The sequence below is a fragment of the Rhamphochromis sp. 'chilingali' genome (assembly GCF_963969265.1).
Source record: "Rhamphochromis sp. 'chilingali' genome assembly, chromosome: 9".
In the NCBI taxonomy this organism is placed as follows: Eukaryota; Metazoa; Chordata; class Actinopteri; order Cichliformes; family Cichlidae; genus Rhamphochromis; species Rhamphochromis sp. 'chilingali'.
Genome location: NC_137936.1, coordinates 8,181,837 through 8,207,740, shown reverse-complemented (window position 1 = coordinate 8,207,740; position 25,904 = coordinate 8,181,837). Strand labels below are relative to the sequence as shown.

The window sequence follows — 25,904 nt, the reverse complement described above, 5'->3', positions numbered from 1 at the left end:
ACATCCTGCGTGAAACCGCATCCTGAACAAGCATCGCTGCATCTCACTGTAAATAAATACTCTCTCCTCCGCGCAGCTTCCGTCAACTGTCACCGCCTTGGCTCCCAATCACCTTCAAGTCCAAACAGGAAAGTGCAGGGAGGCGAGGGAGATGGCAGATATGAGCTTTAATTTGCTTCTCGCTGCACTTTAGCCCGGGTGCGCACTACTTCCTATACTCCTGCTCTGACCAGCTGCCCCGGCTTCGTTCCAGACCCTGAGTCCTTCCTGTCACCTTTCATTACCACATTATCCAGGAGGAGGCTCCCTGTGTAGCTGGGAAATCACCATTTGGTGGGACACCCACCCCCCGCCTCATTTATGTTGTATTGTGTGAGACATTCAAAGCCACGCGCAACATCCTCAGAGGAGTGCTGCTGCCTTGTTACCTGCTAATCCCCTGTGCATTATAACAGGAGATGCAACTGAACAACGGAGCATGACGAAGGTAACAACTGAGACATGACAAGCTCGCAGTCCATGAATCGCTGTGGATTTCGAGACTGGTGCAGTGTGCAAACATTCATTTTTTGATTAACTATTGAAGGTCTTTCTTGATACGATTACAAACCACCAGGCCTGTTACATAATCAAATATTTCTGATCGGGGACACAGCAGGAACAGGAACGCCCGATGAATTAAATGAACGACAGAAACTCACAGGATAGCAGCTCCCCTTACTGTTTATACGGTTGCCCGAAAGGTGGTCCTATTTCAAGAGCGAGAGCATCCCAGGGCCGCAATCCTCCAGCACTTCTTGCATTGTTTTATTACACTTGAATGAGCTGAGCTGAAAATGGCATGCAGCTGCTGACTGCAGCGCATCAGTGTTTGGCCTGGGCTTAGCTTTGCCCACCGGGCTAGAAAAAAAATCACTCAGAAACTGATCTGTCAAAATAAGACTATATGCTACAGCCAGGATGCTTTTATCTCTATGAAAATGTAATAAAAATTGTACATTTAGAGGACACCAAACAGAGCATTAGGTATTTTAGAAAACTGCATCAAATTCTTTCAATGATAAAGTCTGCTGGAATTAAGATCAGGACATTTTCTTTAAATCTGAACCCAAGACCTCTACAGAAGCTTTAAAACAGCAGCAGTATTCAGTAAAAGCAGCTGACACTTCAACAGTAATGACAATGTTTGCCCAAAGGATGGAATGGTAGATTGCTTCTGTCCAAAACTATTAAAATAATGATCTAAGTGAAAAAGAATTAACAAATTAGGACTACGTTAATAAATCGGACGCTACGCAGCAGCACATGTTGCAACAGTAAGTCGTCACTGTTTAAAACAGCAATATTTTCCAACCAAATTGGCAGTTGAAGATAGGAGCTTCATGCAAACTCTTTCATGGGAATGTTTTACAAAAGAAAAAAATGCACAAAGCAGGCGGCAGTTATTAAGCCACATATTTACTGCCATCTGCGCGTAGTCTACTATTTTGCATCCGATCAGAAATCAGCTGAATGCGGTTAGGCATGCCACAAATATATTCAGCCTCTCCTTCTCCTCCGAATGTTGTGCATAGCTGTTACACTTGTGCTAAGCTGTGCCATCTTCAGCAGACAGTTATAGGCGCCTTCCTCTTTGCCTGAGGAGAAGGCTCACTGGCCAGACACATTACTTTAAAGGGCAGCATTTCAATGAACACGTCTCAACCTGCCCAGGGGGAGTGTGAGTGTCTGTGCGTTTGGGTGTGTTTATGTTTTATCCTTAGGACCCCCAATTGTTGTTCATTTGCTGTGCAAAGACAAAATAAGCACATAAAGGCCAAAATGTGCTCTTCCCTGGCCTTCACCCACATCACAGCACTTTTCCGCATAAGTGGCTAACCACAGATAATTATACAATTAAAACAATTTTCCGCATCTATCTGTCAGTCTGATCTAATTCACCATTCGAATGACACTAATGGCGTAAGCCTCTTCTGTCTCCTTCTCCGAGCAAAGCCTTTTTCTCTTTATCGCAAAACACACCAAAGCCATCTGTAACAGAGGAAAACAGGAATGGCTCTCTCTGATGTTTAGCAGGATGTTAGCGAATAAAGTTAAGACCAGCAGCTTTTCAGCACGATCCATACGGCAGCAAGGAAACGGGAAGGTTCATTTGATTGTTGGTGTAAATTAACCCTTGGTTGCAGGAATACAAAGAAACAGAGTGACTCTCATATTTTCTGAGACAACACTCCCTTCAACCAGCGCTGATATTAATAATTCATCATGACAAAATACATTACCAGAGAAAGCTGAACGTGAAAAGAAGAGTCAACTGTGACAGGAAACCAGTCACATTAAAGCTGGGCTCTGACACTCAGCAGCAGAACGTGAAAAAATAAACTGTAATCTTTCATTGTTCGAAGGAACAGGAAGATGAATTCCCATTTCAATAATCACATTATGTAGTTGATCGAGTGGCCGATCTGCAGGGAGGTATAGCCTTAGATTGTGCCTTTAGGACAGACCTACACAGGGTGTGAACAACAAGGGAGGATTTAGCCAAACCTTGACCTGGATATCCTGCATCTCGGTCCACCCTGTGAGGACAAGGAACACAGATATGAACTACTCCTACACAAGTTCAAGGGAAATGCTCACATGGTGCTGCTCTGTTCTTCTCAGCTAGCTCCACCAATACAATGGCAGCAGCGAGTTTTATGTTTATGAGCAGTCCTGATGGGGATATGCATATCCATTATCCATTAGATATGAGTCTGCCTGTAGTGGGGGTCTGGTATTAACCCACAAGCAAGTGCCCCATCAGCAGAGAGGAAAAAACTGCCTTTTATGGCAACGGATAGCAGACTCAAGCCATTGGCCACAAAGCCCACAAATGAGGCGTTAAGTGTAGTGGCAGGCCAGTAGAGAAAGAGGAGCAGAGAGATATGACCCTTTTCTCATCCATGCATGAATCTGCCCTCTGCCTCTCTTTCTCGCTCTGTGCCAGTCGTCTAAGAAAAGAACACATCCAACCATGCTTAACTACCCAACAACGCTCACGACTAAATAACAACTGTCACCTGCAGCAGTATTCACCACAACGCTGGTAATGTTACCGCCGTGTAACGTAATCTTTCTAATTGAATATTAATTTTTATACAATATTTGGAGAGATTCCTAACTGACATTTTCTGCAATTAATTGCCAGATAGAGGCAGGTCTAGTGCGGCAAAGTTAAAAAATACAACCTGACATGGAGATTGGGAAACAGAGTGCAGCGAAGGGGCCTGCTGGGATGGTTTCATCATCGTGCCTGACCCCCCCTGCTGCTGGGAATGGCAGGAGATGGGGGGAGCAGGAGGAGATAGACTCCTCTTCACAGTCAGAGATTTAATTGCACGCAGATTCCATTACCTCTGCACAAATGTCACATTCTCTTCTGATCAGGGGGCACGGCAGCCACTGGCAGTATGGCTGGCAAGCAGCCAGACTATAGTGCAGAAAGTGTTCAGCCAATCAGGGCTCCCGGGGCAGACAGAGGTGAGAAGAGGGATGGAAAGACTACTTCACACCAAAGATATTAAAAAACAAAGGAGAGTCACAAACAGAAAGCAGCAGATGGTGCAACGTTTAAACGGCGCGTGACGTGCTGCATTAACAGATATTAAACAATTTATTGATTTTAGACTGTTGTTATAATGGGGCACTAAAAACTTCTGGACATAACATTCACGAAAACAAAAAGTATGGATTTTTCTGGAAGAAGAAAAGGCTTTTTTTTTAATATATTAAAGCAGTCATTTGTGTTATTCTTTCAGACTAGCAGAGAAACAGCTAATTTTATTATCTCTAACAAAATGCAAACAATTCCCATTATCAAGTTCTGATGCTCAAGGACGTGTCATGTTTTGTCTGACCAGCAATCCAAAACCCAAAGATACAAAGATTTAAGCTACTTTCACAGAAGACTCTGAAAACCAGCAAATATTTAGGAAGCTGTGAATTTTTATGCTTTTATACTCTTTCTGAATTCATCCAAAAATCAGGTGTCAACTATTATTATTCAGTTAATCACCTCACTGTTTCAAGAAGATAATATAAGGACATTTTAAATGGTTGTAATGGCCAGAACAGCTAGAATTACAACTTCACCCTCAAAATGTTACCCAAATCATGGTTAAACTTTTGTATTATTATCCTTCATACTTGAATCGAACAATATCATATCATTGTTTTAAGAGTTTCCATTTAAAAGGTCTGAATTGGGACCTCCAGGAATAGGGGGTAGTGAAGTACCCCTGATTGACTGTCCTGATTCTCCATCTGGGAAAACAGCCACTTACAAGAGCAGCCTTTTTTAAACTGCTGGCAAAATCTGGACAAGTGGGGCAGCAGTTTAGAAGCCTGGGACCAGTCCTCACAGATGCAGAGCTGAAGTTTATTTATTTAAAATAATTGCAATAATGGTCACTAAAATTAGATATTTTCCCCCAAAACAGTAAACTCTCTCCGGGACTATTTGTGTCTCTATTATTCACATCTGTGCTTAGTAGCCAGTGAAGCCTAACAGTGAAACTGCTAAAAAACTGACGATATTCTGTTGGGATGTGTTTCAAACAAATTATGGCTTGAAACACGTAAGCCGAAAAGTCACATCTTACAGTGCTTTGAAGACACTTCACAGACAAACAGCAGGCACATTACTGTATGCAGTAAGAGAAGAGTTATAGTGGGAGGACTGACACATACCCTGATCACTGGTGCAGGGTCGACTGGCACGCCATTCCTCCAATCAGACTTCAGCTTACGGTCTTGAAGGCAGGACCACGGGGGTTTCACACAGAGGACACAAACAGAGAGAGAGAGAGAGAAAAGGAAGGGGAAAGATACAAAGATTACAAACAGGAAGTGAAAGGTGGGGAAAGCCCCTACCCCGGTCCGCGAAGCCCACGCGTACAGAAATGACATAAGGAATGTCAAAAGTAAACGTGATGGTCTTCAGCCACAGGTATTTGTTAAGTTATGACACACTGATTCCTGTTGGCATCTCTTGGCCTATATGCATACCAAGTTATCTTCCTTTCATATCAGAACATGCACATAAGAAACTATGACAGGTACACAATGAAAAATATCAAAAGTGTTTGTATCTGTGGTTTATGTCTCACCCTAAACCAGTAAAGATGTTACAATATTCCCTTTGAGTATTTGCAATATCAACATAACAATACGCTGAATTGATTTTATACAGCGTGTACTTTATAATATGTAAATGTAAAAAAGAAAAACAGCAAAGAACATGACCAAATCGCACAACAAAATAAGCAAGGTGACACAAAAGGATAATTAAGGTTGTGTAATAGGCGTTAATCACCGTCGTGATATGACAAGAAAAATGCCACAACTCTGAGTGGTTTGATGAGTGTAAAACAGAAACATGAGTAACATATTTTATATTACTGTATAGTCTTTGACATAAATGTCACAGCACTTGTACATTCCAAAATAGCTTGTAACACGACACGCATGTAGTTTATTTAAAAACCTGTTTAGCTCAAAAGCATTCATCTGTAGCCAGATAAACAAGTGGAAAGAGGCTAATGACTTCCATATACAACTCAGATCATGCAAATGAGGCTGCATAACAGATTACATCTGGTTTTGTCCCTGTCACAGGAGTCACGGCTGCATGTGTGGCTTGTTGGCCCATGATATATGTGTGTACATGTTTGCTGTTTAATGTGGCTGTGTCTCTAGCAACACAGCAAAGCAGTGCAGCTCCCAGTTAATTGGCCTGCTCTATGAGAAAGTGTGTTAAAAACCAAATCTATAACTCTGTGTGTGGAGCGGTGTAGCTTTCCAACCAGACACAACAAACCACAGCCCAAACGTCCCAGCTCCTCATAATTCACCAGTATGGAATTCAACTAACCCCATTAGTGCGACTGCTGTTTCCACAGGCCGTCCACATTCCTGGGCCTACCATTGGCCCAAGATAAGACCCTTCTGATTACTCTGTTGCATGCCTGTCATTACTCACAAAAAAATGTTGATCCCAACAGACAGCCCCCCTCATGGATTGATGGCTCCTCTATTGTGTCCCCATGCCCTTCAATTGAAGCACTTGCTTTCAGACGGTCCCCTAACTTCAAGTTTGACGACAGAGGGCAGTCTGTGACTTCGGCCAAGGATTGCTGCCAAGTTTGCCACATCAAAAGTACAGCACTCAGACTTCATGAGAAGATCCAAATAGACTGGGATTTCATGAGCTCTCAAGCGCTCTTATGATTTGATGTTTAAAAAACTATTTGGCCAATAGCTAATAATGATATTTTCCAGTCTTTTTATTTTGTATCTATTTAGTTATCTCTTTGTTCCTGGTAAACAAGGACATCTCCTTTTCGAGAAATAACATACTACTCGACCACAATATCCTAGTAATTTCTGGTTATTTATCTATATGCTAATACTAGTCGGCAGTGCCAAAACTGACCTAAATTCATAATCAGACTATATATCAGTGCATCCATATATCATACAAAAATATCAGAAATAGCTTTCTATGAATGTAACTGAGTAAGCAACTTTATGAGTAAACAACTAAAAGTTATATTTCATCCTCCTCTAGACGTACACTCAAGCTTGCTCTGTCACCCAGGACTATTTAAATCTTCCGACTGGGCAGAGGCCCATGTGTGAACATCACTGCTGCCTTGAATGTGTACTGTGTAAAGTCTGAAATTCAAGGGAAGGGTTCAGTAAGATACATTCAAAGTGAGATGGCTCTCTGGTTTAGTGTAACTTAAAATCAGCTAGAGTCAAGTCACCGACTGGGCCGCAGAGCAGAGACTGGGACACTGGCGGTGAATCGGATCAATGGCCTGACCCATTAAGTCACAGCACTCCCAGCACCTCATTTAATAAGAGGCGATCTTTGGGAACACCCCTAGCTGACCCATGCTACCGGGGACCATTACAAGAGAGTGGTGTTTCAGGACCAACGCCCACTTGACCCGGTAGCGTAAAGACACCGAGGAGATCCACATGATTTAAACTCCTCCCTAAGACGTGCTGACAAGGTTACAGGGTCAACACAGACATTAACAGGTCAGTGTGTGGCCCACTTGGGAACAATTACTCCCAGTCACAGCTAAGTGGACACTTGATTGAACACGACGGAGGCAGGACACACTTCCCACAGATAACAATCCCCAGAGCCATTTAGGATAAAAAGCCCTTGTGATACAGCCTTTATGGACAAAATTCATCTTCCTTTTCCCTTTTAAAAGAATGTGAGAGTGTGATAGAGAGCCATTCTCTGGAAGAGATGAGTCTCTCAAAGCATTACCATTTTCTAGCAATACTAATAGCTGCTTATGACAAAGAAACAATTACAAGGTGACTGGGATTAAAAGCTAAACAATGTTAAGTTTTCATTTTTCTTGCCACACTCAGAATGCCCAAATTTATAAGAGCAGCAAATGAGACCAAAAGTAAAAGGGCTTAAGATGCTGACATAGATTTACTATTTCCTGAAAAATATCTCTAATTAACTATGTGAGTGTGCAGTTTGTTATGATATTCAACCTTTAGCCCACTAAAAGTTTGACTCCTTTCTCACCACAAGTGACTAAAACTTTGCTTCAACTTTAGTTCAAACATCTGGTATGTTACGAGTACACGCACTAGCAAATACACTAATAATGTGCAGCTTTGACATATACTGTAACGGAGAAAAAAACACATATTCTGAGGTATCACTTGCAAATAAAATAGCACACACAGGTTATGTGGATCTCTGGTAAAATGGTCACTCTTGTCCTATAGTCTCTTTGCACACAAATAGGGCTTATCGATTCCCGAACACATTTCCCCGCATTTGCATAAGCTGTGTGTTGTTTGTGGTATTGTTTCTTTTTTTCCACAGGGTTTGTTTATTTATTTCTCTATGTTAGAAAATCGGTTCCACATTGTCCCTCGATCTGCAGCAGCGGCTGGCGCTGCAGCTGTTAGTTGTTAGTGACTGGAGATGACACAGTTCACCACTTCTCCAAAAAGCCAGCGAGCCTGGAGACCCGCACAGCTGCAGAGTGAGAGGAGAGGAGAGGAGAGGAGAGGATCTCTCTCCTACTTCTCTATCCCAGCCTTCACCAGTGCATCTTCAATTCACTTTGGAGCCCGGAGAACGAGCCGTGCTAACCAAAGAATTCGGCCCAATGACACAACATTAACCCATTTGTACACACAAAGTGCAAAAGCAACAGGCTCACCAGCTGACCTAATGGTTGTTGTGGCAGGGCTTTATTCCCTGGGACCGTTTTGTAACCAAGTGGGCACCATGTGAATACCATCTGTGTACCACTTATTTAAAGCTGGCAGAGGTCCCGTGGCAGCCAATCTGGCAATGAGAAAAAGGAAATAAATTGCATCATTTACTTAACATGCATTTACTGTTGTACCTGTTAAAAGCCCATGACTAAATTTTTTTTTTTTTTTCTGGTGCCACCTTTTTCTTTCAGCCAAAACTGTGTTTTATGCGTGACAAACCGAGCAACTGTCAGCGGGCTGATAAAGGAGGTTTTTCAAGATGTTAACCACATGAAATCACATTTGCCACCAAGTATATTAAGAGCCCTAAATCCATTTACACCAAAGAAATCTCCAAGTGCATTATGCACTTCACAGAACCCATAAACAGACAATAAGCATATTGTAATTATAATGCCAACTCTTTAATTACGTGTGTCATTTGGGAATGGTCGAGCTTACTAATTGTCAGAGTGATGTGAAAGGACTGGGGGAGGCTAGAAGGAGATCAAGCCTCAGGCCCCAATGAGAACCATATTCCCCACTCTCCAAGCGTGTTAGAAGGCAGAAAATTCAATTGGCATGGTTCCAAAGAAGAACAGTCCAAACAGCCTTAATCAGCAGGGACAAACTCCATGCAAATCATTTACATTAGCACGAGTGGAGAAAGCAGAAAAATATCTGTGGTTTCACTCTCACAACATGAAAGCAAGGAAACTCCTTTGCCTCCTGTAACTTCAGTAACAGGGCTCTTTATATCAGAAACATGCCTTTAGCTGACACCATCTAAAGAAGCAAAAAAAAAAACAAAAGGAGGATAAAATACAAGGCACCTATGTTTACTCCTTATGTGGAGGTGTCCTCAACACAACATCATTAGCATATTAAAACGTTTACCGGTGAAGCAACAACAACAACAACTCTGTGGCTGTAAGTGAATTAGCACTGCATATGTTTTCTTATTTCCCAATACTGATAACGAAAATGTTTAGTAAATAATACAACGCCTGTTAATCGTTCTCTCAATAGTAGCACGTAGCCACCATCTGATAAAAATCATCCAACTGTCATCTGATCAAAAACAACTTGCTAACTGCAAAAATGTTCAGGTGGATTCTGGTGGTGCATTCTACATTATTGTTTTGAAAGACTTCTGACATCAATCACAGGGCAAACCGAATGGAAGTGTCATCACAAACCAAAACATCCTGTACTGAATAATTTGAGGTGAATACTCATTTACCCTTGTGGTTTTATTTGTGTGTTTAAAAAAATCAAATAGAAATATATTTATTTCTGGCAGCTCTAAACTAAAGTTTCTCATCATTTGTCAGCTGACACATTCAACGACACATGCTGATATCTATTCAGTATGAATAAACATTTTAGATGATGCTGCAGGAGTGCTTTGAAACTCATTTTACGGGTGTTTTCACTCTTTTTACTGTAGGCTGTCACAGGAAAATAGTGCATCTATTGCAATTAAATGCTCAAATCTGTGCATATCACCAATTAGAGAAGGAAATATCGTATTTAAAAAGCAGTGGAGAACAAATTAAACAACGTTTTATCTGTTATCTTTAGAGATTCAGGGTTTGTTTGGACATGATCAGAGCCACTTCTGATGTTCACTCCATTTCTTCAGGGGTTTTGCTTGTGTTTTAGGGACTGGAAAGTTTACAGTAAAAATGAAAAATAAAAATAAATAGGTCCATTCTGTCAGCAATAATAGTTTGTTTAGACAAGAACTTCTGTTCTGATGTCAGGAATACAGTGGACCAGAGTCCAGACAAGAAGTCAATTGCCGTGAACAGCCTGTGATACTAACATACGCTGCATATGGCAGTGAATGCGGTGAACAGAGATCACGGAGTGAAATATTCATTCTCTAAGTACAGAGCACCCTGAAAACACTTTGTGAGATGACATCTTCAGATGAATCATCAGCCAAGAAAATGTCAGTTAGACTATGAGAAACTGTCTCCACCATTGTTTACATATTGACTGGCATTATGTGGTTGACCCTGATGAGAACAACTCACAGTCTCCAATGGCATGATCTCACTTGGTGGAAAAAAAGCTGTCACTATGATGGTCACTGGTAGGAGGGTGTGGCGTTGCAATCAATGAAGGTGGAGGGATTTGAAGGCAAAAACAAAACAAATCTATTATTGCTTCTAGAGCATGAAATCATGCATTAGCTAATCCTGTACTGAAACAGTCAATCCTGCATCAGTGATTCTAAAATTTATTGCTCAAATTGTTCTCACCTCTGCTTTTTCCATTGCTCTGTCTATGTGAGGTTGAACTAAACACTTCACTGTGCCCTGGAAGGTCTTTTAAACAGGATCACTATTGATAAAAGAGAATCAGAGTGACTGAGTGAAAGAGAAAGCGTAGATGTAGGATTCAGAATTTTCATCTACTATCCATCTCATATTCTAATGCAGCCATTATGCTCTAAAAAGAGACTGCTCATCTATTCATTTTATAGGGCTTTTGCAAAAAAGATGACACTGCAAGAGGGTTTGTCAGAGTGATTAAAATTCTTTGAATTAGCCCTTCAATCTCGGCATACAATTGCATATAAAGTACACAGAAATGCACTCAAAAGCCTGGCCCGGCTCCTCTCTGTAGCAGGATATGAAAAGATTGATTTACTCATTTCTCACTATGAGTTGTTTTCAGTGTGAGAAATTGATCGGTCAACACATTAAAACCTTGTACATCATGCACCCCTTATGCACAACATGAAAAGGCTTTCAGAAAAATATCCAATAACTCAAAACAGCTAATTGCTTAAGTTACATTTATAGCATTTACAACAGGTGCAGAAATTTTTAGACAAAAGGCTGTAAACTATAAAATGTAAATTGTACCAGCCGTGAGCTAGAGGGAAAGCAACCATGGAGCATGACACTGAATGTACTTTGATGTCTTTTGCCAGTATCGCTCTTATTAGTCTTACATTTCACAATGTCTGGACTTTTAGTCAGTTTTCACACACTGTAGAAAAGCACGACTTGTGTGAGACCCTGGACCCAAAAGAATATCTAGAATTCCTTTATAATATTTTCTAGAGTACATGTAGATGATTTTCACCTACTTTTCTAATTTCGATTTGACGAGTGTTTCAAAAAGTATGAAATGAAATGATCAAGAGTACAGATACGGATGCAAAACAGAATCACTGCTACAGTCAGGTTAAGCTCACATCCATCCATAGTAGAGCTGGGCGATATGAGATTTTTTCATATCACGATATGTTTTTTTCATTTCAGGCGATAACGATATCTATCACGATATAAGCCAAATAACTATATTTGTAAGATTTAAATGTGCCGTTGCTCACAAGTAAAATGTGAAATAATCAGCAGCTTGTTTTTATTTAAATATTTATTTCCCATAATAAGTTCAACAGGGTAGATGTACTTAAGGAACATGAGACTTTTTCAGATAAATAAAGGCAAATATTGCAAACTACACAAAAGGCAGCCACTAAAGCGTTTAAGTTTCAAAATAGAACAAACGAAACAGACTACTAAATTGTCAATTCCACTTAAAAACAAAATATTAATTCTAAAAATAAATCTTAGTTTGTTTTACAGAAGAACAGACAAAACTGACTAACTTTTGTCAATATCAAATAAACTGAGAACTAAAAGGAAATTCTCAATCTCTCCTTGTTGTATAGCTGAGCCTTTCAAACAGTTTTAACAGTTACTTTAGTCTGACAAAAGCCGAATGACGAATTAGCGCTTCCAGTCAGAGACTGAGGCTACGTCCACACGTACACGGGTATTTTTGAAAACGGAGATTTTCCGTTTTCGTTTTAAAAAATAATCCCGTCCACACATAAAGGCAGAAATGAAGGAAAACGCTGCTATGAACATGCCAAAGCAGCAGGTGGCGCTAGATTCCTAACCGTGCAGAAATATTGGCCAATCAGAAGTCTAGAAGCCTCGGTGGGAAAAAGTAAACAAAGCTGGGGCATAGAAGCAGAACAGAGTCGTATGTGTGGAGGGACAGTAACTTTGTGTATATGTAAGCATTTAAACACTGCAGAGAGTAGAATTAACAGTATTGTAGAAATTCATTTCACCGAAACAATAACGTGGCGCACAGTGTGACGCATGCACCAGTTCATTGTATTTCCAGACTTGCTTTCGGCACAATTTACAGTGCACGCTACTCTGTTTTTCGTCAGACTTGAAATAGCCGAAATACCTTCACACTACGGAACTTCTATGGCTCTTCCGTTCGACAATCTCTCCGGCGTTGGAACCATCATCTGTTTTCTCTTCGGTCACGCTCGGTTGATTTTTCTAGTCGGCACACTCATTTCCTCCATTACCCGCTGGCTGCTTCCCAAACAAACACACGTGCGGCTTGGCACTTGTGCTGTACGTTACAAGTCACGCGACGTGACGCTGCGGCTGTGATTGGTTCGGCTCTGCGCTACTTAATTTGGATTGGCTGATCTTTTTTTATTTTTTTTTTAAGAGGACAAGAGCGGCGAGGTCTATCGCGATAGCTTAATTTCTCTATCGAGTAAAAGTTATATCGCGATACATATCGTTATCGTTCTATCGCCCCGCTCTAATCCATAGCCTTTTGAGTAATCACGCTAAAAATAGAAAAACAAATAAATAGAGAAACAAAACCAATCACAAGCCCACCTTGTGTAGGTGGTTTTAGTAGCACAACAGATGTGAATTATGGTTACAATTCCCCCTTCTATTCCTGTTGAAAAAAAAGTTGCCAGAAAGTGTTTTTGCAGAACGGGAAGTTGAAAGGACATCAATTCAAGTTAAAAACTCTGTGTGAAATTCTCAGCATATGACTTCTTGAGTTATGACGAGGCATTAGTTTCGAGAGGCCTCGACTTTTGATTTCTGAATTCCAAAATTCAGTCATTTACAGCCTCGAGTCCAAAGTTAAGGAAATTATCCAAATACGTTCAGTGATTCTATCAAAAGTATTAAAGGTATATACAGTGAAATGAATAATACATACGCGTGTGTGTGTTTTGTTTTTGTTTGTTTGTCTGGTAGGAAACCTGGCATGGGAAAAGAATTTGGTTGCTTTTTTTATGCACACTGTTTCAATGTGTTGTAAGCTTGACCGGTACATAAGTCACTATAAACACAAAGTCAGCCTTTGGCGTTCCCAGCGTCACTTTTTGCAGAGACTGCGACCTGAAAGTGACGTGCTGTTCACATCACTCCTTAAGTACACAATTAGACTTTTTCTCATGCTTTTAACTCTACTACCTGGAACAAAATAAGCAACAAATAGGTTTCAGTTCTAGTTTAGTTTCTCTCTGTGACTCACCCACTCATTCTCTTGTTCTGTCTCCATCTTTTTTTAGACCAGCTGCATTACCCAAGTCCCCATTCACATCAACTGCAATTGCACATTTATGAGAGATATTTAAGAGCTTATGTAAATCTTGTACAGAAGCTGATCGCTAAGGTCTGCCTTTTTTTTACAACTACTTTTTGCTGCTGTCTTTTTCTTGCCACCGTAAACACTCATTTTGTTCACAGGTCACGTTTTACAAATAAGCTATGTGCCTGTTGTTCTAGCGTGCTGTTATGTCACCTGAGCACAATGTGCACGTGCACGCTTACTGTCAAGAGAGAAAGCCGACTGGTCTTAGGAAACAGAGAAATACTGCCGTTGAAATGCTGCTACAGCACCTTCTACACGATTCAGACAGCACTGAAGATACAATAAAAGTACATTATTTAAACTACAATACTATATTTTGTTTAATTTTATTAAGAGAGCTCTGTTCCATAAATTATATACCTGAACAAACTGGAAATAAAACAAGCATATGAATAGATCAACAGCTAATTTCATGACACCAATTTCATGAAACGCTATTAGTGTCACCCCCACATACTAAACAAATCAACGAAATGTTTAGACTTACATGATGATATAACAGTACTGTAGCATTCGTCTCAGGATTAACAACTCTGATAGTAACTGTGCAGTATTGACACTGCAGGGTGAGAAAGCACTGCATTCAGATTTCAGGGTACAGATTTGACCAAGTTCACCTCCGTTCCATTTTACTGTGCTACTTGCCGTGTGTAACGCTATTACAGGTTGTTAGTGCACTGCTTTGTTTGCTGCCATTTGATTACTTTTTGCAGGATAACCGACAGCCACTGCGGTTGCCGCCTCCCATCGAAAAGGGACTTTACACACGTTTGCAACCTCTGATGCTGAGCCGCTCTGTGAAAGCCACAAATGTATCATACCTGACAAGGATCTCTGTGGATCTCAACTTTACACCTGATAAACACAAACCCGGAAATATTATACAGACTGGGAGTCTAGAACAAGTCAAATATGAGACTAAAATTATTTCAAAACAACTGTGGCTGTAGGAGTGTCAACGTCTGGTTTTTTGTTTCCCGCCGCAATTCAGCAACTTTGTGTAAATTGCAAACTTGCATTTTGAAGAAACGCCAAACTCAGACATGTTTCGCCAATTGGTTACAATGAAATTAATAATAATTGCTTTGTGGACGTGGCTGGGACTTGAGTTCATTGTGGCTTTTTGGTATTTAAAATATTATTGAAAAAACCCTCAATGAAACAACAGCTGAAAATAACGTAAATCTTTTTTCTGGTTTAAAAAAAACATTAAAAAAAACGAGTAACTACTTGAAACTGGCAAATACTGTCGCACACAATGGAAATATTAAATAGGAAATTATACACTGTTTTCCCACAATCTCCTTTTAAATTTTTCATTATTATCTTGCTATTCATATGTTAGTCATTTAAATGTAAATTATTTTATTACAATTAACGTTATTTTAAAAAACTGGGTGTAGACTTCATTCAATTTGTCTAAATTCATTTGTGACAGTATCATCTGAAGACACTATACTGTGGTAAAATATAACTTTGTGTAACTTTGCTTTGTTTACAAAAAAAAAAAGGAATGATGCATAAAAAATATCATCCAGTACTACCAAAGTTAGCGATATCAACAAAACTACTTTAATCACAAAAACAACAGTGTTTATCTAGTCAGCACATGCAGCAAATGGCTATCCACATTATCTGCTTCAACACATAATTCCAGCCCTGGCTAATCTATTGACCAAAATGATTAAAGAAATAACTCCTGTGAAAATAACCATCTCCAACTGAGTGGTTTGGGAATGGAGCCCCACCCTGTTTACAACACTGAGAACAAAAACAAACTCCCTCCAAGGAGGCCAGGCAAATGCAAGTCACACACTCCAACCAATACAGGCAAACAACAACAACATCTGAGGATCTACTGGGAGAGCGGGCTACCAAACAACAGCAGCCTGCACACAAACAAGGTGAGAGTTTCGAACTGTCAGAGGGAGTGAACTGGAGACTGAAAGAAAGTCTGTGTGTTTGACAGAGAGAGAAAGCGAGACTCGGTGTGAAAGTGGAATTGAGTAGCAAAAGAAAAGTCAAATACCACCCGCGCCGCCCCAGTCTCAGGTCAACTGAATCATCAGGAGTCAGGGAAGATACCGTCACCGCTTTCCATGAATAGCTCACAAAACCACATCAGAATGACTTCACCGAAGCAAAAACAATAGTTTGAGAACACTCTTCCTCAATATCCAGGGGACTCTGAATGAAGAAGTAATGAATCTCAGTTAACAAGGCCATTATCAGTGAGAGAGCTACATCATCCCGATGGACTACGGATCCATAAGGCCCTTACGTCCACTGGCCTTTTATTGTCGCTATTATCTCCTAAGGTATGCCATTAACAATTGTACAAAAAAAGATGAAAGTATCGTGTGTTTGATCTCACACTGTACATCATCATAGTAAACAATGAGGCTGTATAAGGGACACAGGCCCAATTAGCCATCTCTGCTCTCAGCTGTCAAGTGTTTAAACAGCTTGCTAGGATGATAATAGTAACCTGCATACTTTCATCTGTGCTCCAGACTCATCAGCATGGTAGCACCTTTGCTTAAGCGCTGCACTGCATCTTGGGTAATTACTGCTTCCCAATTACCTCCCAGCTGGTAAATATATATCAAATAAACAAGCAACAACCCGTCAATTAGGAGCGCCGTTTCATAATGGGGGTACAAAATGATGTTTTATGCAGAAACAGAGGAAAGCAGAGAGAAAGGGGTAGCATTCAACATCAAAGTGAACTTGTATCTGTTAACTGCACTTACAGTACATCTGAGCATAGCAGTTTGTGAAATAATTAAATCACACGTGTTTACAACTAGTATGAGACTCTAATTAAAGGTATTTTTAATTACAAACAGGGTGAAAAAATACAGCTTGTGATGGTGCTGTTGACTGAGAATGGACTTAAAAATGAAATGTGGCCTTTTCTTCACAGATGAGTGAAGTGGGACAGTAACATTGTCGAATTCAAAGGCAAGGAGAACAGCTGCAGCAACAGTCTGTCAACAAAATTTGCATTGCTGCTCTTTCCTCATCTCCATTACTCTCTCCTGTCTCTCCTCAAGCCCACGGAGCTGCCGGCTCAGATCTGAGTACTCTGATGGCTTATCACATAGCGAGCAGCAGGCTAAGCCGGAGTGATGCGCCCAAAAGACATGATCAAAGCACACCAACTTTCCACCCAGCAATGATGATGGAAGAGCAGGCTCTGCCATGTTATGTTTCTTATTATGCTTGGACTGGCAAGTGAAAACACAGCAAAGAAGTCAAAGATGAGGCCCTAAAAAAATTTCTCCTGCAACCTCATTTTATATTTTTATTATTTTATTTTTTTATATCCCTACTATACTTACAGAGGCTTAAATAGTAGTCTGTGACATTTTCCTATCAATAAATGTCAGTTTTGCTACTCTTATTCCCACATACCATAGTATTGATCTAATCTACAAGCAAGCCCTGAAAGCTTTTATTTTGAAGTGCTAGAGATCCAGCTTTGGATAGGTTTTAAGATTTACACAGTGCGATTCAAGTAAAGTCTCCTTTTCTTCTGCATGAACAGAGAAATCTGTGCCATAGCATGAAAAGCCACCAAAGATAAAAAGTGAAAATTACAGCGTGGCAACACAAGAATCAAACTCTTCACGAACAGACAAACTACATCGCAGATCTAACCACATGGCTCAACTAGAAAACGGATTCTAGTGAAGTCAGCTTAAAGATACTAAACCACACAAGTTGCCACTGACATATTGAAAACATTTTTTTTTGCCTTTTTTTATTACAATTTTTGGATTATGATTTTTCACATTGTATTGAGTCACGTCTACGTTAGATAAATATCACAATTCCTACACCAGTGAAACAGGCTGACTTTTTAACACCCTGCATCATATGAGCTCTGGAATTACAACACAGCTGACCCTTTTATCTCAACAGTAACCATTAGGGATGCACCCAATCACCTTTTTTTCCATTATACCATGTCCTAATTTAACACCGTTGGTGGTTAGGTGTAAATAAGATGCATTCCTCACTGTGAGAAACAGAGTGGGACTGTATAAGACAACATTGGTCTTGACTCAGACACTGCTTTCCAAACCTGGTAAAATAAAAAGTAACAAATAAATACATCAATTTTACCGACTTTAAAGAGAAAAAAACAAATACAAAGTTTAGAAATCGTATTCATCTTAATCATCGAATTCATTTGCACTAGTTTAATCTCACTTCAGTGTAGGCAGCTGTTATTTACGGTCATGTATAGTAGTGTAGTTTCACCTTTCCTCCACTCAGTCTGAGTGCACTTTATTTTACTGTTCCTCACACACACACACACACGTTTACATGGAGTGGAGAGAGGATACGAATGAAGTGAAAAATATTAAAAGAGCTGGCAACAACACTTAATGTTACCACAAGTGCAGTAAACACAAAACATAAAAACACTGAGAGAGACCAAGAGAAAGAAAGCATCACTGCAGTTTTTCAGTTCACCACAGTTTGCAGGTTATCTTCAAATTTTGGCAAACATAGCCATGAAATCTATTGACATAACTAGCGTGAAAACCCCCCAAACTGCTGAGATTTTCCTGTTAGCTTCTTCGATGCTACTTTAGCTCTCTGCTTGCACCTGATTCACTGCTGCTGATATATGGCATAGTAACTTAGATCATATTGCTGTCATTGATGGTTGAGTCAGGTTTTGACGTCAGGATTTTCCTGATATTCTATCCAAACATTAAATTAGTTCATCTGTGATTACGGTTTTATCTTTTTTTCTGCAGTGACAAGCAAAGCAACAAACGTTAGTGTCTACATCACTTCACACTGTAAGGAAAAAATACTTATCTGCGAGACAAATCACACACAGAGAGAGGCTTCAAACATAAGTCAGTGTCTACATAAACTATGGAAGTTTTAACAGAGTTGAGAACCACTTACAGTTCTGATGTCACAAACTGTCACAAGTGGCTTTAGATTATTCTCAGAGCTGGCTTCACTTCCTGTCCATGTTGTCCTGGAATGACAAACAGAACAGCACGTTATTATCTAGGGGGTCAGTAAACAACCTATATACACTCAAAACACACACATATGTGGTACATCTTTAGGTAGTGTATAAAACAAATACGCTATTATGTTGTTATTACACTGGCAAATATTAATAATAAACATATTTCTATCATAATGTTACACTGATGTTCAGGTCACAGCTTCTGAGTAATGTGTGAGTGAATCTGTGAGCAAAACAAACCGGGATGTTGCAGAAATACGGTTCATTGACACAAAAAAAAGCCTGATTAAATTCAGCCGAAAATGTGAGTTAATCTGTGTGAATGATTATCAATACATTTTGGAGAAAAATCCCTAAAAAATGATATTATCAGCCCAACCGTGCAACATCATAAACACACACACAGACTGGACAGCTGATAGAAACAGGTGCTGAGGTTCAGCCTGGCAGCTGAGCACAGCTTGCAGCATATGCCTGAGCCCCTCATGTCTGGACCAAAATGTTTGTAGCTTACCTGCATCCTTCCCCAAACCTTCTGTGGTGTTGTATTACAGAGGAAATTCTGATTTTTAAGCTACTGCATTGTAGCTCGAGAGAAAAACATGGACTCGTAGGAATAAGAGCACAATTATCATATTAAACTGTTTGGATATTCGTATAAGTCTACCAGCAACAATTCATAACACTGTCTATTCACTTATTTATAACTAGCTAAATTTGGAATATTTTGATTATTTACTAAAAATATATAGATGTGGATGGGTTCCGCTGCACTCCTAAAAACACCAGTGTCCCTTCTCTTAAATTGTTTGTTCCTGTTTGCTTTCTCTTATGTGATTAAAATAAATACATTTTATTTTGAAATCCAATGTAAAAACACCATAGAGGATAAAGTAAATATTCTTATATATTTAAACAGCTCAAGCATAATTTATTTCCCAGCAATAAACAGGCTGTGCTCCAATGTTGCACTGTATTCCTAAAACACAACACCAGTAGTAAATTCATTTTGTAACTCAAGTTAATTGATTGTAATTGCATGCTCTCTCTCCTCCCATGCAGGCGGATGACATTTTTTTGTCAGCATCCCTGCCTTTATTAAGGACAGATGACAGTAGAAGACAGTAATTAATGGCTGCCCAAGTTAATAGCCATCCTGAGCGTTTTGGCAGTCTCCATAGAGACCGAGGAGCTGCGCGGAGCTCACCTGAAGCTGTCCACTCTCTGACCAATCGCCTTTGCTGTCACAGAGAACAGTCTGCCAGGGGCCGCGCCACAGGGGCCGGGACACACTAACCTTTACCCTGGAAATATTGTTCTGCTTTCCTTTGTTATCCATTCATGTAACACGGCATTAATGAGCATGCTACACTCATATTCATATTGCCGGTACTCTTCTCCCCCTTTTGTGTCGTGTGAATCAAACATGCAAAAATCACACGACAAATTCATTTACCAGAAAATTCCCTTTTATTCATCTGTCACTTGTCTTGGTTTGTGGAAGAAAAAAAAAGGTTTCGAGCAACTGGTTTTGAGGGCGTCTTGTAATCTGCAATCAAATGAGGGGTGAAGCAGGCAAATAAATCTGAAGGAAACAATATAGTGAAAGCAGAACCTTATTCCCACACTGGACCCGAAAATAACTCTCCTTATCATTCAGCTGCGAGCTCGGGTGCACAGTCAGTTTACAGCCCCTCTGTACCCAGCACAGGGTATTTCAATGTGTGTTCACAAATACTGAGCCGTCAGATGAAAGAGAGGGCCGCTCCACTCAGGGATGGGAGTCCTCGCACTGAATGCATGAGTGACTGATTACTTTCTTACCAGTTGAACCTCGGCTCTCTACAAAGAAGAGCCTTACCCAAGCCTGAAGAGGCCAAACTAGTAACAAGGGCTTTCTAAATTATACAAAATCACAGATTGGTGTGTTAAGCATCTTGCGTCATTACAATGCATACAGCTGCTCTTCCTCAAATTTCAAGCTATTTTTTTAAAATCCCCCTCGCCAACTCAATTTATTCAGTTTCAGTACGGAGCAGGAAAGTACAGTCTTTCTCATTTGTAGACGGAGGCGTGGGGGACACACTTAGGTCGTTCCCATCAGAAACAGCAGAAGGTTGAACGTCTGTATGTAATAGCCGTGTCAAACAGCAGGCCCTGGAAAAGTTGCAAAGAAAGTTCATCCTGAGTTTTTCCTTTTTTCTTCTTTTTTTTGGGAAACCTGGGTCAGCATTTGCGAAGGTCCATTTCTGCATAAGTGAGCACACAAACCCCAGTGCCTGTTCAAATAGTCTGCAGCTCTCTCTCAGGCAGCTCATGACAACAGCCCAGCAGCAGCACTGTTTGATCTCCAATGTTTTCCTTAATCTGGGTTGTCAAGGTTCGCTTGTTGGAGGCTGTTTACTTTACTTCTCCTACAAAAAAGTGTTTTTTTCCCCTCAGACAATGACTAATCCAAAGACCAAGAAGGAGGGAGCACTGCCAGCAATAGTTGTTAAAGCTGCAGTTTCCCTTTTGTAAAATTTCAGATTTTAGTTGTCAGCTGCAATCTTACTGTATGAAACATTAGGGCAAGACTTTATTTATTTATATTTATTTACTTTAGTTATTAAAAAAAACTATAATAATTTTTGGCACTATTTTAATTCTGCCTAATATTAAAAATTAATACAGTCTGAGTGTATCAGATAATTTGTTTATTAGTTATCCACTGTATTTGTAAATAGTGCTTATTTGCCTGTAAGACCCCTTTTAAAAATACACTTTAAAATAATTTTAAGAAAATGTTTTAACGTGTTTGCAATAGGTGAGCTTAAATGCTACTGTGCTGTACAACATTCCTTTGCACAAATAATAATGTTACTGTCTATTAGTTTAAAAAAAAGTTTAACTACACTATTGCAACAACTTGATCTGCAAATATTAAATTAACAAACAAAACAATCTCCATTTTCCGTACAGTGATCGCAGCTCCAGCCAATTTACATTTATGAAAATGTTCAACTGTAACCCACAGCACATCTTATTCAACACAACCATTGTCTCACATCCTGTGCAAACCACTATAAAAGTTGAAATATATAACGTTTAACACTTTCAAAGCGCTATTTTACGTTACCACAGCCATAATTAGGAATTAACTCCGTAATTCCTTTGTGTTAATGAAACGTTACGAAATGAATATCCGCTTTTACTTGTGTTGGGTACACAGCCTTACCGCTGAGCAGGGAAGCCACACCGAAAGAACACGCTTGAATAACGCAACTGATGGACAGCTAAATAAAAGTAATGATAACTTTCAAAGTTGAGGGCTTGCTACACTTCTGACTTCCTCCGGTCTTTCTGAGTTTGGAGCACAGCTAACACGTGGGGGAAAAGCTCCATCCCTGGTTTCACTCCAAAGAAATCACGGCACTCAAAACTTCCCCTTCACCGTGTAAAGTTTAACAAAAAAAAAACTTTTACAGCGCATCCTTAATATGTAGCGTAGTAATTACGGTCTGTTAGCGGCCATTGCTAAGCAGCACGTTATAAACATGTAGCATTCATTTTGAAAATACTTTTTGGACGAGAGGTGCATTTCCCCCCGGGGTCTCACGAGTAGCCTCAACTAAGTTAGAAACCCAACTTTTCCCAAAAAAGAAAAAGAACAAAAAAGCAGAGGGTAAATATAGAGTCGTAAAGATATTCTTGTAAAAGCCGCTCGGTACAGCTGCATTAAAACGGCGCTACCTATCGCCCTACGTTATAATAATACAGGTGTATATTTATTTCGCTATTTGTAACAATTCGGCAAACAGCAAGACAAAACCGAGACAAACTCGGTGCGAGTATCCGAGTGCAGCTGCAGCAGCCGCAGCAGGTATCTAGACACGAAACAGCAAAGCTAACGTTAACATTAGAATAGTAGTGAAACTTACCAGAACGGAAAAAAACGCTTTACAGCAGCTAACAGGGCGCACGCGGAGGGTACCGATTCGCTAGTATGAGATAACGAAGCCGTGCACGCGAGCTTGTGTACCGAGAATGCGTGCAACAACAAATCACACAGTAAACAGTGAATATTACTCCGCCCGGGAGGTGGAGGGGGGGAACTAACTAAGTAACTTAAAAGATAATCTTACCGAGGGCGTCGAAATAAAGCGAAATGTGGAGTTTCACACTCGCTGCCTGCCAGTCTTTCTCGCAGGAAAAGGCACGAGCTCCTTGCTTAATGTTCTTATTAGATTTTAACACGCTGTGAAAAGAAGGAGGAAAAAAAAGGAAGAATCGCTGATTTGGATGTTGTTGTTTTGATCTTCCAAATCCGTGACGTCATATCCACCTGAGGTAAACAACGTTCATTGCATTGCAGATCCTAACATCATAGTCACAAGTACATTTCAGTAGCACTTAGTAGCACTTAGTAGGTCCTTTCTATGGGGAAATGTAATGATATGCATTAGTTTTAGCTGAAAATGTGACAGGAGAGAGGGGGCTGTCAGAAAAGCTAAAATCTCTAAGCTCACTAATTATAACTGAGGCTGAATGAACTTCTATTATTTCAGAAAAACTCTCTGTCTTTTTTTAAAATTATTATTTTACTATTATTTTTTCTGATCTATGGTTCATCATAACTCTTCCAAAGCCTCACTTAATAAAAAAGAGATAAATGCTTTGACATACTCATCATACATGTTTTAATCTCCAGCTTTGAGGAATTTTAAGCATTGATGGTGGTGGTGGGCAGTACAGACAGTATAGATAATCAAAGTCCAGGTTCTTTTCAGTATGGGCTGCATATCATTTTCTAACATGTAAGCCAGCTCCTCTGGATGTTTTAAAGGGAATGTCAGCACACCTACATTTCAGCAAAGTTGTTTCACTGTTTGGAGTAACTGTTCTGGTTTAAAAGTTTTGCTCACTCTTACACAAAAGCAATTATACAAATGCAACCACAACTCAAATGCCCTGGAGAAGAGACTGGGAAGGTTTAAGTGTCCAGTTAACGCTGGACACTTAACGCTGAGGGCAGCATTAATGTGCCCTCAGAAAATACTCTGAATTTCTTTGATTCATTCCTCTTTTTTGGCCTCGATCAATATTGGAGAAGCACAGCTCACTTCACTGTAAAGGACATTGCATTTATCATGGCCGCATCAGAGCTGAGCGCTGCTGATGGACCTCTGATGAGAGACTGTTTCTTAGTAGAGAGCGCCACCCTCTGGTAGCACACTGTCATGAGACGAATTACTCTAATATTTCCACTGAACAAACACTCGCATTTTGAGGTTATTGATATTTGACTTCATATAATCAATCCCCCTAACAAAACATGCACAATTTCATATCCACAAGCTTCTCTGATATTCATAATCCATTAATATATGCTTTTTTGTTTTGTTATTTAAGTCTTGGCATAAACTTTGTAAGTTTGAAGCATCCCATTGCACTGGTATTTAAAATAATATAGCATTTAAACCTTTAATATACCATTACTAATGATGATAAAGATTTTTATATATGTTTTTTGCCTGGTAAGTTTTCCTGCGATTCACCAACTGGAGTCTGGTGTCTGTCACTGAGCGTAATACATATACTGCTCACTGACTTGGCACCAAACACTGATTATTCCACACAAATAAAAACACTGTGTCATGATCCTAATAATATTTCTGTGTTGCCTGCAGGAGGCTGCTGTCTACAGTTCTGCACCTAAATGTCAGATTTCTTATTTCTTATGTTACTGAGAGACTGTCAGGCGATCTTCTGCCCTGCTGCAGTTACCTCTGACACCATCAGCAGTGCACCAAAAGTCACAGTGAGCTGACATTGTCCCTGTTACTTCATAGTGACAGTAACAAACAGTAAAATACAGCATTACCAACTACTTCCTGTTGTCTCTTGAAATGCTTCACATAAACTAGGTCTGTAAAGGCTTTAAACATTAAAAAAGAAAAACAAACAGGTTTCATTTTTAAAATAAAAGAGTTAAAGAGAGTAAAATAAGATCCCAATTTTGTTTGTGTTTTGTGTTTAGTTTTTTTTAAATAAACTGTATCAGTAAAGTGTACAAGTGCAAGTTATAGAAAAAAGATGATGTTCTAAAAATGCTTTGTTTACAGTGTATGTATTATAGCATGTAGCTCGTGGGTGTTGTATAAATTTACAGCCCTTGAAGGCCAGAGCACAAGACAGCTGTCCTTTGAGCAGTTTATTTCAATTCATTTTAATTCAGTTTCATTTGTATAGAACCAAATCACGGAGGCAGAGACACTACAATGATAGAGAGAAAACCCCAACAATCAGATGACCCCCTATGAGCAAGCAATTGGAAGAATCTCTTTTAAACAGGAAAAAAACAACAGCAGAACTAGGCTCAGGGAAGGGCAACCATCTGCCATGACGGTTGGGGATGAGGGGAAGAAAGCAGGACTAACTACATGATTTATCAAAAAGGAAAGCTTTAAGCCTAATCTTAAAAGCAGAGAGGGTGTCTCCTGAATCCAAACTAGCAGGATTTATGTGTTTAACTATAATGTCGGGACCTTCCTCTAAAACCAAAGTGTTCACAACTGAAGAAATAAAAACAATTAAATGCAGGCAAATGGCCAAAACCAAAGATAAGATTTCACACAAGCGAGCATACGTCTCTGTGGTGCGCTACCTGTTGTAGCCTATAAGCATTCACAGACAGATCAGTCACTGTGGGCCCTAAAATGAAGAGCCTCCTGTGAGCCTACACTGCATTTCAGTTCAAATACTAAACTGTCAGACTCAAACTTTGACACCCAAAACACGCACATCTGGCTTTTGAATGTGTCTGCACTCTCGTTGTGATGCAACTACATGATCACCACAAAATTCCTATAGGAGTTGCACTTTACTCTGAGTTGTATTTTCTGCAGCTTTTCATTTGATTAACCTAAGGTTGTAAACATGATTGTCTGGTGTAATTAAAGATAAAAATCCAAATGTCTATAAAGTCTTATGGCGTTAATCTAACACACAATCCCAGCTTTCTATTCCTTCATGGGCTTGATCTGCATGTCAATACTGTATCTATGAGCTCAGCAGAGCCCAGCAGCCATGTGCCTGTGTCGGAATTTATTATCCTGTTTTGTTGGTGTCATGCTGGCGATGTGTCGTGCGGATTAAGGCCCCGACTTGATGGAGT

The 25,904-nt window shown here is 39.8% G+C and overlaps 1 protein-coding gene across 16 annotated transcripts in view; it reads right to left on the bottom strand.

Moving 5' to 3' along the window:
* Positions 1-23,060, bottom strand: part of foxp1b (forkhead box P1b) — a 147,131-nt gene extending 124,071 nt beyond the window's left edge. For 11 of the 16 annotated variants that reach the window (XR_013972779.1, XM_080891491.1, XM_080891485.1 and 8 more), the window contains exons 1-3: positions 22,669-22,810; positions 18,676-18,751; positions 4,732-4,793 (exon numbers count right to left, since the gene is read on the bottom strand). The gene's annotated coding sequence lies outside the window, so the exon portion shown is untranslated. Of the gene's footprint in view, positions 1-4,731; positions 4,794-18,675; positions 18,752-21,965; positions 22,142-22,668; positions 22,811-22,872 lie in introns of those variants that run through there. The other 5 variants (XM_080891489.1, XM_080891490.1, XM_080891493.1 and 2 more) reach the window with 5 other exon arrangements.
* Positions 23,061-25,904: the final 2,844 nt, after the last annotated feature.